This window comes from Canis lupus, chromosome 19, assembly GCF_048164855.1.
Source record: "Canis lupus baileyi chromosome 19, mCanLup2.hap1, whole genome shotgun sequence".
In the NCBI taxonomy this organism is placed as follows: Eukaryota; Metazoa; Chordata; class Mammalia; order Carnivora; family Canidae; genus Canis; species Canis lupus.
In genome coordinates, this window is record NC_132856.1 from 10,739,560 (window position 1) to 10,753,230 (window position 13,671).

Consider the following 13,671-nt stretch of genomic DNA (forward strand, 5'->3'; position numbering starts at 1 on the left):
GAGTTTGGTCACCCAAAAGGCTGTAAGTGGCATATTTTGCCAAACAGTATCTTGAATTATTTTTAGTTTTAATCATACAAATCAATCAGGAATTTTTATTATGGACATACTGTATATAGTTATTAGGTGTCCATCTCATTAAGTATATAACTTCCTAGCTGTTGGAACAATTTTGGAGGTACATTACTTTGGTTCCGAAAATGTAAAGAGATTTCTTCTAAAAGAATCATACATTTATTTCATTGGGTTGTGTCCTGAAATGATCACATTTAGTACTCTAAACTTGCCTAATACGACATTCTAGAAATTGGCCTGGTTAGTCTTTTCCTTAAACAGTCATAAAAAAGTGCTGTTTTCTAGATTAAGAAACTCTAAGATTCTCTGAGTCTCATAATTACAGTTGTTGCTTAAAGTCTTTCACCATTTAGATTTTGAAGTCTATGAGAAAGGAAGGAGCCGTATCTTTAGAAAGAAATTTGAAAAATAAAAATTTTTAAAGATTTTATTTATTTGAGAGAGTGGGAACGAGCAGAAGGGCGGGATGGAGGGAGAGGGAGAAACAGGCTTCCCGCTGAGCAGGGATCCTGATGTGGGGCTGTATCCCAGGACCCTAGGATCATGACTTGAGCTGAAGGCCGACGCTTACCTGACTGAGCCACCCAGGTACCCTAAAAAAAATTTTTTTTAATTTAAATTCAATTTAGTTAACATATAGTGTATTATTAGTTTTGGGGGTAGAGTTTAGTGATTCATTAGTTGCATATAACACCTAGTACTTGTTCCATCAAATGTCCTCTTTAATGCCCATCACCCAGTTACCCCGTTTCGCTATGAACCTCCCCTCCAGCAACCCTCAGTTTGTTTCCTATAATTAAGAGTCTCTTATGGTTTCCCTTCCTCTCTGTTTTCATCTTATTGTAGTTTTCCTTTCTTTCCCCTATGTTTGTCAGTTTTGTTTGTTAAATTCCACATATGAGTGACATCATGGTGTTTGTCTTTCTCTGTCTGACTTATTTTGCTTAGCATAGTACTCTCTAGTTATAGCCATGTTATGGCAAATGGCAAGATTTTATTCTTTTTAATGGCTGAGTAATATTCCATTATATTCTTTATCCATGCATCTGAAAGTGGGCATCTGGGTTCTTTCCATAGTTTGGCTACTGTGGACATTGCTGCTATAAACATTGGGGTCCAGGTGCCCTTTTGGATTATTACATTTGTATCTTTGGGGTAAATACCCAATGGTGCAAAAAAAAAAAAATACCCAATGGTGCAATTGCTGGGTTGTAGGGTAGCTCTATTTTCAACTTTTTAAGGAACCTCCATACTGTTTTCTAGAGTGGCTGCACCAGTTTGCATTCTCACCAACAGTGTAAGAGGGTTCCTCTTTCTCTGCATCCTTACCAACATTTGTCATTTCCTGACTTCTTAATTTCAGCCATTCTGACCAGTGTGAGGTGGTATCTTCTTGTGGTTTTGATTTGTATTTCCCTAGTGCCTACTGATGTTGAGCATTTGTTCAAGTGTCTGTTAGCCATTTGTGTGTCTAGAAAGGAATTTATTAGCTGTTTGATTTTCCCTGAGACAGTAAAATTGCATCTCAAGGCTTATTTTTTTCCTAGCTGTTATTGAAAGTGTAATGACTTCCCTGCTAGTAGGAAGAGAATCTCACAAAGCAAGCACAGGTTTGTTGAAGAGAGGTGATCAGCATAGACCTTTTGATACCTTAAAGGGAGGCCATGGAATGATGAAACTCTCCCCTTTCTCACCTACTCCCAAAAGGAATAGGCTGTTTAATTATTCATTATAGTGGGTGTGGTGGGGTGAGAAGCATTCTTTGTGGATTTGGGATGGATTTTATCATTTGTTTCTCCATGTTTGCCATGAAATTGCCCTATGGTGAACATTTCGTGGACATTTGTCATATCTAAAGTACTGGGGTTCTCTATTTGGAAAATTAGTAGGGATGAAATTCAAGCCAATCAATTTCAGTACTTGTTTGACATCTGGTTTAAGATTGATGAGGGAAGAAGTTTAATCTTATGACTAAAATGTAAGATATTTGTATCATTTGTCAGTTTTGTTTCTTTATATCTGTCATTGCCGTTTTAAGATGTGATGATTTTAAAAACTTTAATATTCTAAACCAAAATCAAAGAGTATTGGAAATAATTTCAGATATTTTTCAGACAAAAGACTGACGTTCAGATCTTTTCTTTAACTCTGCCCATTTAATTTCAAAGAACAGTGTTTTTTTTTCTTGGCTCAGTTTTATTCCAAATAATGTTCTTAAGAAACTGTGGTGTTTAATTAAAATTAAAATTAATTAAAATTTAATTAGAATATTTTTGTCTAAGTGGTCCATCATTCTTGAGCTAAGTAAGAAAATACTGTTTCTGTATTTTTGTGTAGCAGCCAGTCTGCATCAATGTCATTTTTGCAAATTGTGAGTGTAGAGCATCATTCACTGCTCTGGTTTATCCCCATCAAGGTATGAATTTTTCTTCATGTAACTTATTCCCAAGTTTAAGAATCTAAATGTTTTAGATAATGATCGTAATAGCTAATTCCCTGAGCATCTTATAAGAGTATATAGAATTTACCTTTTCTTATGGTATAGTTTAAAGCATACTGGCTTTGGATTCCAGCATAACTGGGTTCTAGTCCTGGCCCTTCCAGTTGTGATGTGACTGTGACCAAAATATTAAACTTCTCAAGGCTCTGTTCCTCCTCTGAAAGTGATACTCTCAGTGATCATTGTAAGGATTAGAAATAGAGAGTTATACTAAAAGATACCCAGCATAATACCTGGAACAAAGGAAGCTAAGAAGAGATTCCTGTCATCATTATCATATGTATTTTACCTGCATTTATATTGTCTTCCCGTGTATTATAGATTGATACTCTAAGTTGTTAATAAGAATATGTGCTTTGGTGGGCCTCTCTGCCTGTTTAACTGAATGGTCCTAGACTGCTGTTCGCATGTTTTGGGTCAGAACAACATTTGCAGGAACTTGTACTAGTTAATGAAGTTCATGGACTTGATCGTATGGATTTCATGACTGCCTCTCTCTACCCAAAGACCTATTTTGGTTCTTGGCTGCATTCTGAAGAGGTAAGGTTAGTGTAGTTAACAAATGCACAAGATACTCCTGTGTTTTACGGAGTCACAATTATTCTGAAAGTCTGTAATTCACCCCCAAAATCTGAGTATCTATAATGAATGGTATTAGGCATTATAATACCAGCTCTCTTAAGTTAAATTTATATGAGTGATGGAAATGAAAGGAAAAGTTGCCAATGCAGTTTAAGAACCCATTTTGGGATTATTACTTTCACACAGCTCGTATCTGAGGTGTGTGAATTGCAGCAGTCTCATGGTTTTAAATACCATGTGTCCATTCATGGCTTCCAAATTTATATTTTCAGCCAGATCTCACCCCAAAACTTCAGACTCATATATCCAACTGCTTACCTCACATCTCTGCTTGGACCTCTTAAAGGCAACTCTTAATTCTCTATGCTGCCCATCACTGCCCCCCACACCAAACCTGTTCCCACAGCCTTTCTCATCTCATTAAATGGCAGCTCTGTCCTTTCATTTGCTCAGGCCAAAGACCTTGGAGTCATCCCTGGCCCTTCCCTTTCACACTTAATCTGTCATTCCATCCTATTGTGAATCCTATTGGTTCTATCATTAATAGATTTCCCTAAACCAATAGCTTTTCATCACCATGCCAATATTATCCTGCCTAAACCTGAGTCAGCCTTGGATTTCTGTGATCACTTTCTAGTGGTCTTTGTATTTCTGCTTTTGCCCTCTAATAGTCCTTCTGAGGCCAGCAACCAGAGGGGATTCTTTAAAAAGGGATCCTTTAAAAGGTCAGACCATACATTGGTCCAGAGGTGGTATCCCATCTCATTTGGTGGTATCCTATCTCATTTGGAGCAAAAGCCTGAGTCTTCTTAGTGGCAATCCTGGTCCCTATAGAACAAGCTCCCTTTCTGACTTCATCTCTCACTTCTCTGCTCATTTATTCTGCTCCAGGCATGCTGTCTTTCTTGTTTCTCAAACATGTCGATTATACTTTGACCCTAGAGACTTTGTACTTACTGTTATTTGTCGGTGAAACAGTGTTTCATCAGATAGTTACATGGATAGAAACCAATATTATGGAAGAGAAGGTATATCTATAACACCTCTGGAAAAATTATATAAAATATTTAAAATACCAGGATCACCACCAGCATCGATGTCCCTGTCGAGGAAGAGACTGGAACATGGACTTAATCCCTAAGTTCCTCATGGCCAATGGGCAGCTGATAAGATTCTGCTTTATATAGAGGTCACTCACTATTTGGATTTCAAAGTGACTGAAGGGAGCTTTGTCTGTAAGGGAAGAAAAATTTACAAGGTTTCTTCCACTGACACAGAAACACTAGCATTTAACTCAATGGGAGTACTTGGAAAATGTTGCTTCAGAAAATTCCTGGGGTGTTTGCCAACTTTAATGAAAATGATCCCAGAACTTTAGGATCAAGGGCATAGATCCTAAGAAGAATGCAGTGCAAGAGGTGTACAAGATAATTGACTGAGACAAAATGTCATAGATTTTACTGGCCTTTCCCTGGCATTTTACAGAACCTATGACTATTTAGATCAGCCATGTTATGAAACTACTGATAGGATTAAACTTTACAGTGAATCTCTGGCAAGGTATGGCAAAAACCTATACCTTTACCCAGTCTGTGGCCTTGGAGAGCTGCCACAGAGATTTGCAAGGCAAAGTGCTGTTTATGGTGGTACCTACATGCTCAATAAACTCATTGAAGAAATCATTGTGCAAAATGTAAAAGTGATTGGTATGAAATATGAAGGAGAGGTTACTGGCTGTAAGCAGCTCATCTGTGATCACAGCTATGTCAAAGACGGAGTAGAAATAGTATTGCCTCAGAAAGTCACATGGCTTAGTCCTTTACTTTCTTCTGCCCCTGTTTTTCACAGGTCATCTTCTCAGTGAGGCCTTCTGTAACCATCCTGTAAAGATTATCAAGCTCATCCCCTCCTCATGCATGGATGGCTTTACTGGCTTCATTTTTTCCCCATAGCACTGTCATTTATGTTGTATGCCTCTGGTGTCTCTTCCTTTACTACAGTGTAAGCTTCTGGAGCACAAGAGACTATTTTGTTGTTATATTTCCACTGCCGGAAGTACCCTGAAAGTAGTGGGCACATGAAGTTAATGCTTTTGGTTTTGGCATGGGGCATAATTTTATCATTGCAAAAGTGCAACTGTCTGCTACTTTTTTTTTTTTTTTTTAAGATTTTGTTTAACAGAGAGTACGAGAGAGCATAAACAGGGGGAGCAGCAGGCAAAGGGAGAGGGAGGAGCAGACTTCCCCTTGAGCAGGGGGGCCTGGCCTAGGGCTTGATCCCAGAACCCTGGCATCATGACTTGAGCTGAAGACAGATGCTTTAACCCACTGAGTTACCCAGGTGCCCCTGTCTACCACTTTTTTTTTTTTTTTTTTAAGATTTCTTTTTTTTAAGAGACACGGAGAGAGAGGCAGAGACATAGGCAGAGGGAGAAGCAGGCTCCTCACAGGGAGCGTGATGTGAGACTTGATCCCAGGACGCGGGCAGATGCTCAACCACTGAGCCACCCAGGTGTCCCTTTTTTTTTAATCAGCATGTACAATCATATGTTGTTTTGTTGTACTTTGCTGCATTTCAGAGATACTTCATTTTTTGACAAATTGAAAGTTTTTGGCCAGCCTGCATTGAGCCAAGTCTATCAGTATCATTTTCCCAACAGCATTTGCTCACTTTGTGTCTCTGTGTCACATTTTGGCAATTCTTGAAATATTTCCAACTTCTTCATGATTATTTGTTGTGGTGATCTGTGGTTAATGATATTGAATGTTCCTATTGTAATTGTTCTTGGGGCTCCACAAACCGCAGCCATCTATGACTACAAACTTAATTGACAAATATGTGTGTGCTGACTGTTCCAATCACTGGCGATTTCTCTGTCCATTTCTTTCCCTCTGATCTCCCTATTCCCTGAGACACAACAGTATTTAAATTAAACCAGTTAATAACCCTGCAATGTTCCAGTGAGAGGAAGAGTCACATATCTCCCTTTAAATAAAAAATAAATGATTCAACGTAGTAAGGAAGGCGTGTTGAAAGTTGAGAGAGGCTGAAAGTTAGGCCTCTTGCCCCAAACAGCCAAGTTTTTGAAGGAAATTAAAAGTGCTACTCCAGTGAACATGCGAATTATGAGAAAGCAAACAGACTCCTTGCTGATATGGAGAAAGTTTTAGTGATCTGGATAGAGATCAAACCAGCCACAACATTCCTTTAAGCCAAAGCCTAATGGAGAGCAAGGCCCTAATTCTCTTCAATTCTGTGAGGGCTAAGAGAGGTGAGCAAGCTGCAAAAGAGAGGTCTGACCACTAGCAGCGGTGGTTCATTAGGCTTAAGGCAAGAAGCTGTTTCTCAAACATGAAAGAGCAAGGTGAATCAACAATGCTGATACAGAAGCTACAACAAGTCATCCAGGAGATCTAGTTGAGATCATTAATGAAGGTGGGTGGTTACACTACACAACAGATTTTGAGTGTAGACGAAACAGCTTTTTTATTGGAAGAAGATGCCATCTAGGACTTTCATAACTAGAGAGAGAGAGAGCAATGCCTGGCTTCAAAGGATGGGCTGACTGTCTTGTTAGGGACTAATGTAGCTGGTGACTTGAAGTTGAAGCCAGTGCTCATTTAGCATGCAGATAATTCCAGAACCCTTAGGAATTATGCTAAATCTCCTCTGCCTGTGCTCTATAAATGGCACAACAAAGCCATTTTGTGTGCTGTAAACAGCACATCTGTTTACAACATGGTTTATTTTTATTTTTATTTTTTTAAATTTTTATTTATTTATGATAGTCACAGAGAGAGAGAGGCAGAGACACAGGCAGAGGGAGAAGCAGGCTCCATGCACCAGGAGCCCGATGTGGGATTCGATCCCGGGTCTCCAGGATCATGCCCTGGGCTAAAGGCAGGCGCCAAACTGCTGCGCCACCCAGGGATCCCTACAACATGGTTTACTGGATATTTAAAGCCCATTGTTGAGACCTGTTGTTCAGGAAAAAAGATTCTTTCAAAATGTTATTGCTCATTGCCAATGCACCTGGTCACCCAAGAGCTTCAATGGAGCTGTATGAGATTAATGTTGTTTTCATGTCTGCTAACTCAACATCCATTCTCTAGCCTATGGATCAAAGGAGTGATTTCAATTTTCAAGTCTTAGTATTTAAGAAATATGTTTTTATAAGCCTGTAGATAGTGATTTCTCTGGTGGATCTGGGTAAAGTCATTTGAAAACCTTCTGGAAAGGATTCACCATTTTAGATGCCATTAGTTTGGGAGACTTTGAGGATGGATAGCTGACTTTGAGGGGAGGGAAGTAAGTAACTACAGACGTGGTGGAAATAGCAGGAGAACTAGATCAGAAGTGGAGCATGAAGATGTATGTGGCTGAGTTGCAGCAATCTCATGATCAAACTTGAATGGATGAGGAGTTGCTTCTAATCCATGAACAAAGAAAGTGACTTTGTGAGATCTCCTGGTGAAGATGCTGTGAAGACTTGAAATGCCAACAAAAGATACAGAATATGACATAAACTTAGTTGATAAAGCAGTGGAAGAGTTTAAGAGGCCGGACTCCAGTTTTGAAAGAGCATTTGTGGGCAATATGCTATTAGCATCGGATGCCGTAGAAATCATTCATGAAAAAAAAATGAAAAAAAGGGATCCCTGGGTGGCGCAGCGGTTTGGCGCCTGCCTTTGGCCCAGGGCGCGATCCTGGAGACCCGGGATCGAGTCCCACGTCGGGCTCCCGGTGCATGGAGCCTGCTTCTCCCTCTGCCTGTGTCTCTGCCTCTCTCTCTCTCTATCATGAATAAATAAATAAAATCTTAAAAAAAAAAAAGAAATCATTCATGAAAGAAGAATCAGGCTATGTGACAAACTTCCCTACTGTCTTCTTTTAAGAAACTGCTGCACCCATCCCAGCCTTCAGCAACTACCACTGTGACCAGTCAGCAGCCAGCACTGAGGCAATACCCTCAACAGCAAAAACATCATCACTCATTGTAAGCTCAGATGATGGTTAACATTTTTAAATAATAAAATATTTTATAATTATGCAGGTTTTTTTAGACATAATGCTATTGCACATTTGTTAGACTTTAATAGACTGTAAACAGAACTTTTATATGCACTGGGAACTAAACAAATTAATTTGACTTGCTTTATTGTGATATTTGCTTTATTTCACTGGTCGGCAACTGAACCTGTGATGTTTTTCAGATGTGCCTGTATTGAAGTGAGAGTAAATTAATATAATTAAATTCATCTGAATTATGAATAAAAGGAGAAAGAGTTATCTCCAGGGTAGACACTTACTTGAAAAGATATTCTTTTGTGGTAGCATGGAAGTGGTTTATCAGTGACAGTTTCATCCATTAGTTGAATAGCATTTGTTTTAGTTCGTCATAATGAAGTGAAAGCTTTTCTTCAAACCTTCTTTGTACCAAATTAAGATCCTGACAGGAAAAGAGAATGATTGTGGTTCTATATATCTGCATTATTTCTGTTTCCTCTCAGACATGAAGATCCTCAGGTTTTTCTTTCAACCTTCTTCCCACTGTAGCTTTTATTTATTTTCAAACTTTTTATTGTGGAAAAGTTCACACATATGCAAAAATAGAGAAAATAGCATGATGAATGCTCACACACACATCACCTAACTTAAACATTTTTCAATTCATGGACAGTCTTGATTCTTGTACATATGTCCTTACCCTCCCTCAAGCCTGATTATTCATTTAAAATATTTAATGTTGATATTTAAAATATTAGGTATGCCTGTTAGTCTCAGAACATATCTAAAAGAATCAAAGCATTCAGAATATAACTGGCAATTAAATGTGATAATGAAGCATGATATGTTGAAAATAAATAGATAAGTAAGTAAATGGAATTTTTGTGGATTTTGTAATACTGTGAGGCAGAATAAAGTAGCTACTTCTTTTTTCTTTTTATACCATTCTCCTCAGTGAAGTAACTAACCCCTAGGTAGTGAGAGTTAATAGAGTATTAAAAGAGCAGACTTTAGGCCAATAGAGAAAGGGAAATTCAATCAAATAATACCTCTTATTGTGGTAAATATTTGATTTTTTTCTAGGAGTCTTTTGATTTCATGTGATAATATATGGATAATTTTTTCCCCATTTTCTCATTGATAGACATTCAGATTATTTCTCATTTTTGTCTATTCTTTTTTTAAATTTTTTTGATTTTTGTCTATTCTAAAGACTGCTGCTTTGAATATTATTGTATATGTCTTTTGGCATATATTTCTTTTGGCATATTTCTACAAGTGTAATTGCTAGAGCAGAAGAAAGTAGGTATTCATTTATTTGTTGGTATCTTTAAAGCTAGTTTTTATTATTATTTTTAAAGATTTTATTTATTCATGAGAGACACAGAGAGGCAGGCTCTATGCAGGGAACCTGATGGTGGGACTCCATCCCAGGACCCCGGTATCACACCCTGGGCCGAAGAAGGCAGGCGCTTAACCTCTAAGCCATCCAGGTGTCCCTAGTTTTTAAGTTATTAAAATCAGTACACTTCTACCAGTAAAGTATGAGAGTCCCATTTTCTCCATATTCTCATCCAGTCATAATAAATTTAGCCTTCCTGGTTAGTATGTCAGTGAGATTTTTGAAATTACTGTTTTTATTTTTTACTATTTCTTGCTTTCTTTTAACTGTGGTGAAATTTATATGTAGTGAGATTCATACAGTAAATTTGAATTTGGTCAATAGATTTTGGGTAATGCATACATCTTTGTAATTACCACTAGTCAGGATACAGAACATGTCCATCCCCATCACTGCCTTATTCTTACTTCTAGTCAGTCCCTCCCCCACTTCCATAGACAGTCACCTTCAGGTTTCTTTAATCACAATTGTCTTTATGGTGCATTTAAATGGAGTCATACTGTATACATTTATTCTTTCGCTTCACATACTCTGTTTTTGTCTGTTGTTGCTTATATCAGTATGCATTCTTTTTTGCTGAGTAGTGTCTGTTGTATGAACATACAGAAATTTGCTTATCTATTCATCTGTTGATGAATTTGGATTATTTCCAGTTTGTGGCTAGTGTTATAAGAGCTGCCATGAACATTTGTGTGCAGTCTTTGCGCAGGCATCTGTTTTCTTTTGGGTACGTGTCTGTGAGTGGAATTGCTGGCTTATATGCTAGATGCATATTGAACTTCATAAGAAATTGGCAGTTTTTCCAGTTGGGTTGGACCATCCCCACTGGTAGTGTATGAGAATTTCAGTTCTACATCCTGGTTAGTTTTTGGTAACCTTAATCCTTTTAGTTGTAAGCATTTTATTGGGTGTGAAAGGGTAACTCTTTGTGATTCTAATTTGCACTTTCTGATGATTAGTGTACTTCTTCATGTGCTTATTGACTCTTCTTTTATCTTTGGTGAAGTATCTGTTGCATTTCCACCCAATTTTTAGAAATGGTTTTTTTTTTCTTCTTAGTGATTTATAGTTATTTATGTATTTTGATCAAATATACATATATTTTTTTCTTTCCTGTCTCTGGCTTGCCGTTTCATTTTCTAAAGGGTATCTTTTGTTGAATAGACATTTTAATTTTGACAAAGTCCATTTTATCTCTGTCTCTTTTTTGATTACTACTTTTTAAAAAAATCTTGTCTAAGAAATCTTTGCCTACCTCAGATTGTAAAGATTTTTCCTGTGTTTTTTCCTAAAATTGTTACTGTTTTAGCTTTTACACTTACCCTTGTGGACCTATTCAAGTTAACTTTTATGTATGATATGGGGTAAGAGGATTCATTTTTTTTCTCGACACTCGGTTACTTCACCATTTATTAAAAAGACTTCGTAAATTGCAGTGACTCCTTTTGTTGTAAATCAAGTGACTACATGTGTTGAGCTAATTCTGAACACATTCTCTTCAAGTCTCTTTCAGCTAATACTACAGTATCTTTAATACAGTACCTATGCTGTTAAGTCCTTAACATCTATAGTGCAAGTACTCTGCTTTGATTTCCCTTAAGACTACTCTCATTCTGGGGCCTTTGATATCCATATAAATGTTAGAATGAATGTACCATTTCCATACCCCCAAAAGTTGTCTTTGTTTGGTATTGTATTGAATTTATAAATAAATGTGGAGAAAATGGGCATCTTAACATTGTTGAGTTTTCTAGTCCATGTACCTAGGGTATTTAGTAGGCCTTTTAAAAATTTCCCTTGGCAAATTTGGTAGTTTTTAAGATGTGAATTTTACACATTTTTGTTAAATTTATTCTTAGATATTTAATTTTTTTATGATATTTCAAGTGATACTTATTTTAAAATTTCATTTTCTGTTTGCTAATATATAGGCATTACATTAATTTTTCTTAATTGATATTACATCCATGGATCTTGAAAAAATTCACTTATTCTAGTTGCTTATAGAGTCTTTGATTTGTTTCTGAATATAATAATGTCACCTGCAAATAAAAAGTTTTCTTTCTTTCCTATTGTGTGTGTGTATATTATATGTGTGTGTGTGTGTGTGTGTATATATATATATTTTTCTTACCACAAAAGCTAGAACCTCCAGTACAATTTTTTTTTTAAGATTTTTTTATTTATTCAGGAGAGACACAGAGAGTCAGAGACATAGGGAGAGGGAGAAGCAGACTCCCTGCAGGGAGCCTGATGTGGGGACTCCATCCCAGGACCCTGGGATCATGACCTGAGTCAAAGGCAGAGTCTCCACCACTGAGCCACCCAGGTGCCCCACCTTCAGTACAGTTTGAAGAGAAATGGTGGTAGTGGATATCTTTGTTTTGTTTTCAGTTTTATGGAGAGATTTTCAAAGTTTTACTAGTGACTATAGTTTTAGCATAGTTCTTTTGAAGGGATCTTTTATCAGATTAGGAAAGTTTCTTTCTGGGGAGGTCTGAGTGGATCAGTCAGTTAAGCATTTGACTCTTTTTTCTTTAATATTTTATTTATTTATTCCTGAGAGACACAGGCTGAGAGAGGCAGAGACATAGGCAGAGGGAGAAGCAGGCTCCTCCCAGGGAGCCCAATACAGGACTGGATCCTGGATTCTGGGATTACGATCTGAGCCAAAGGCAGGCGCCCAATCGCTGAGCCACCCAGGCGTCCCAAGCATCTGATTCTTGATCTCAGTTCAGGTCCTGACCTCAGGTCTTGACCTCTGGGCCCAGCATGGAGCACACTTAAAAAAAAAAATTCCTTCTATTCCTGGTTTTCTAAAGTGTTTTTATTATGAATGGGTATTGAATTTTATCAAATACCTTTTGGGTATTTATTGTAATGATTGTATAGTTTTTTTCCTTTATTTTGCTGATGTGGTGAATTACATTGATTTTTTTTCAAATAGCAAACCAACTTTGTGTTCCTGGAATAAATCCCACTTGGTTATGATGCATTATATTTTTTTAAATTTATCTCTAGATTTTATTTGTTAATATTTCATTTTTTAATTTTTGTGTCTATATGAGATATTATTGGATCATAATTTTATTTTCCTACAATGTGCCTGTCAGATTTTGTTATCAAGGTTATGCTGACTTTTTAAATTTCATTCCTTGTAAATTTGTTGAGTTTTACTTTATGGCCCAGAACATAGTCTATGCTGATAAATGTGCTAGGTATACTTGAAAACAGTGGGTGCTCTGCATTTGTCAAAGGTATTTTTTGTTAATTGCATCAATTTAATTGGATTGGTTCAGATCTTTTGTATTCTTACTGATTTTTATATGTTTTGTTAGTTAGGAAGGTGTGATTAGATTTATACATGCTATTATTTAAACCGACCATTATTGTGAATGGGCTGTTTCTCCTTTTATTTCTGTCACTTTTTGCTTTATATATTTTGAAGCTATACTATTAAGTGAATATAATTTATGATTTTTATGGCTTTGAATTACATTGACCATTTTGTCAAAATGAGATGTCCCTCTTTATCTTTTATAATACTTTTTGCCTTAATGTTGTCTGTTATTAATGTTGCCACATCAGCTTTCTTTTCATTAGTGTTTTCATGGTGCATCTTTTCCTATCCTTTTATTTTTAACCTTCCTGGATCTTTATATTTAAAGTGTTTTCTTTCAAACAGTATATAGTTGTATCTTATTTTTAACCTTCCTGGATCTTTATATTTAAAGTGTTTTCTTTCAAACAGTATATAGTTGTATCTTATTTTTAACCTTCCTGGATCATTATATTTAAAGTGTTTTCTTTCAAACAGTATATAGTTGTATCTTTTGTAACTTCTTTTTTTTTCTTTTTTTTTTTTTTAATTTTTATTTATTTATGATAGTCACAGAGAGAGAGAGGCACAGAGACACAGGCAGAGGGAGAAGCAGGCTCCATGCACCGGGAGCCCGATGTGGGATTCGATCCCGGGTCTCCAGGATCGCGCCCTGGGCCAAAGGCAGGCGCCAAACCGCTGCGCCACCCAGGGATCCCTGTAACTTATTTTTAAAAGCAGTCTGACTATCTTTGTCTTTTGGAGTATGTATCCATTACATTTAAA

The 13,671-nt window shown here is 36.9% G+C and overlaps 1 protein-coding gene and 1 pseudogene across 6 annotated transcripts in view; both read left to right on the forward strand.

The window, feature by feature from the left end:
* The window catches only part of RAD18 (RAD18 E3 ubiquitin protein ligase), a 100,921-nt gene that overhangs the window by 20,193 nt on the left and 67,057 nt on the right, over nt 1–13,671 (forward strand). The window lies entirely within an intron of this gene.
* LOC140611189 (rab GDP dissociation inhibitor beta pseudogene) lies at nt 4,155–5,021 on the forward strand (annotated as a pseudogene).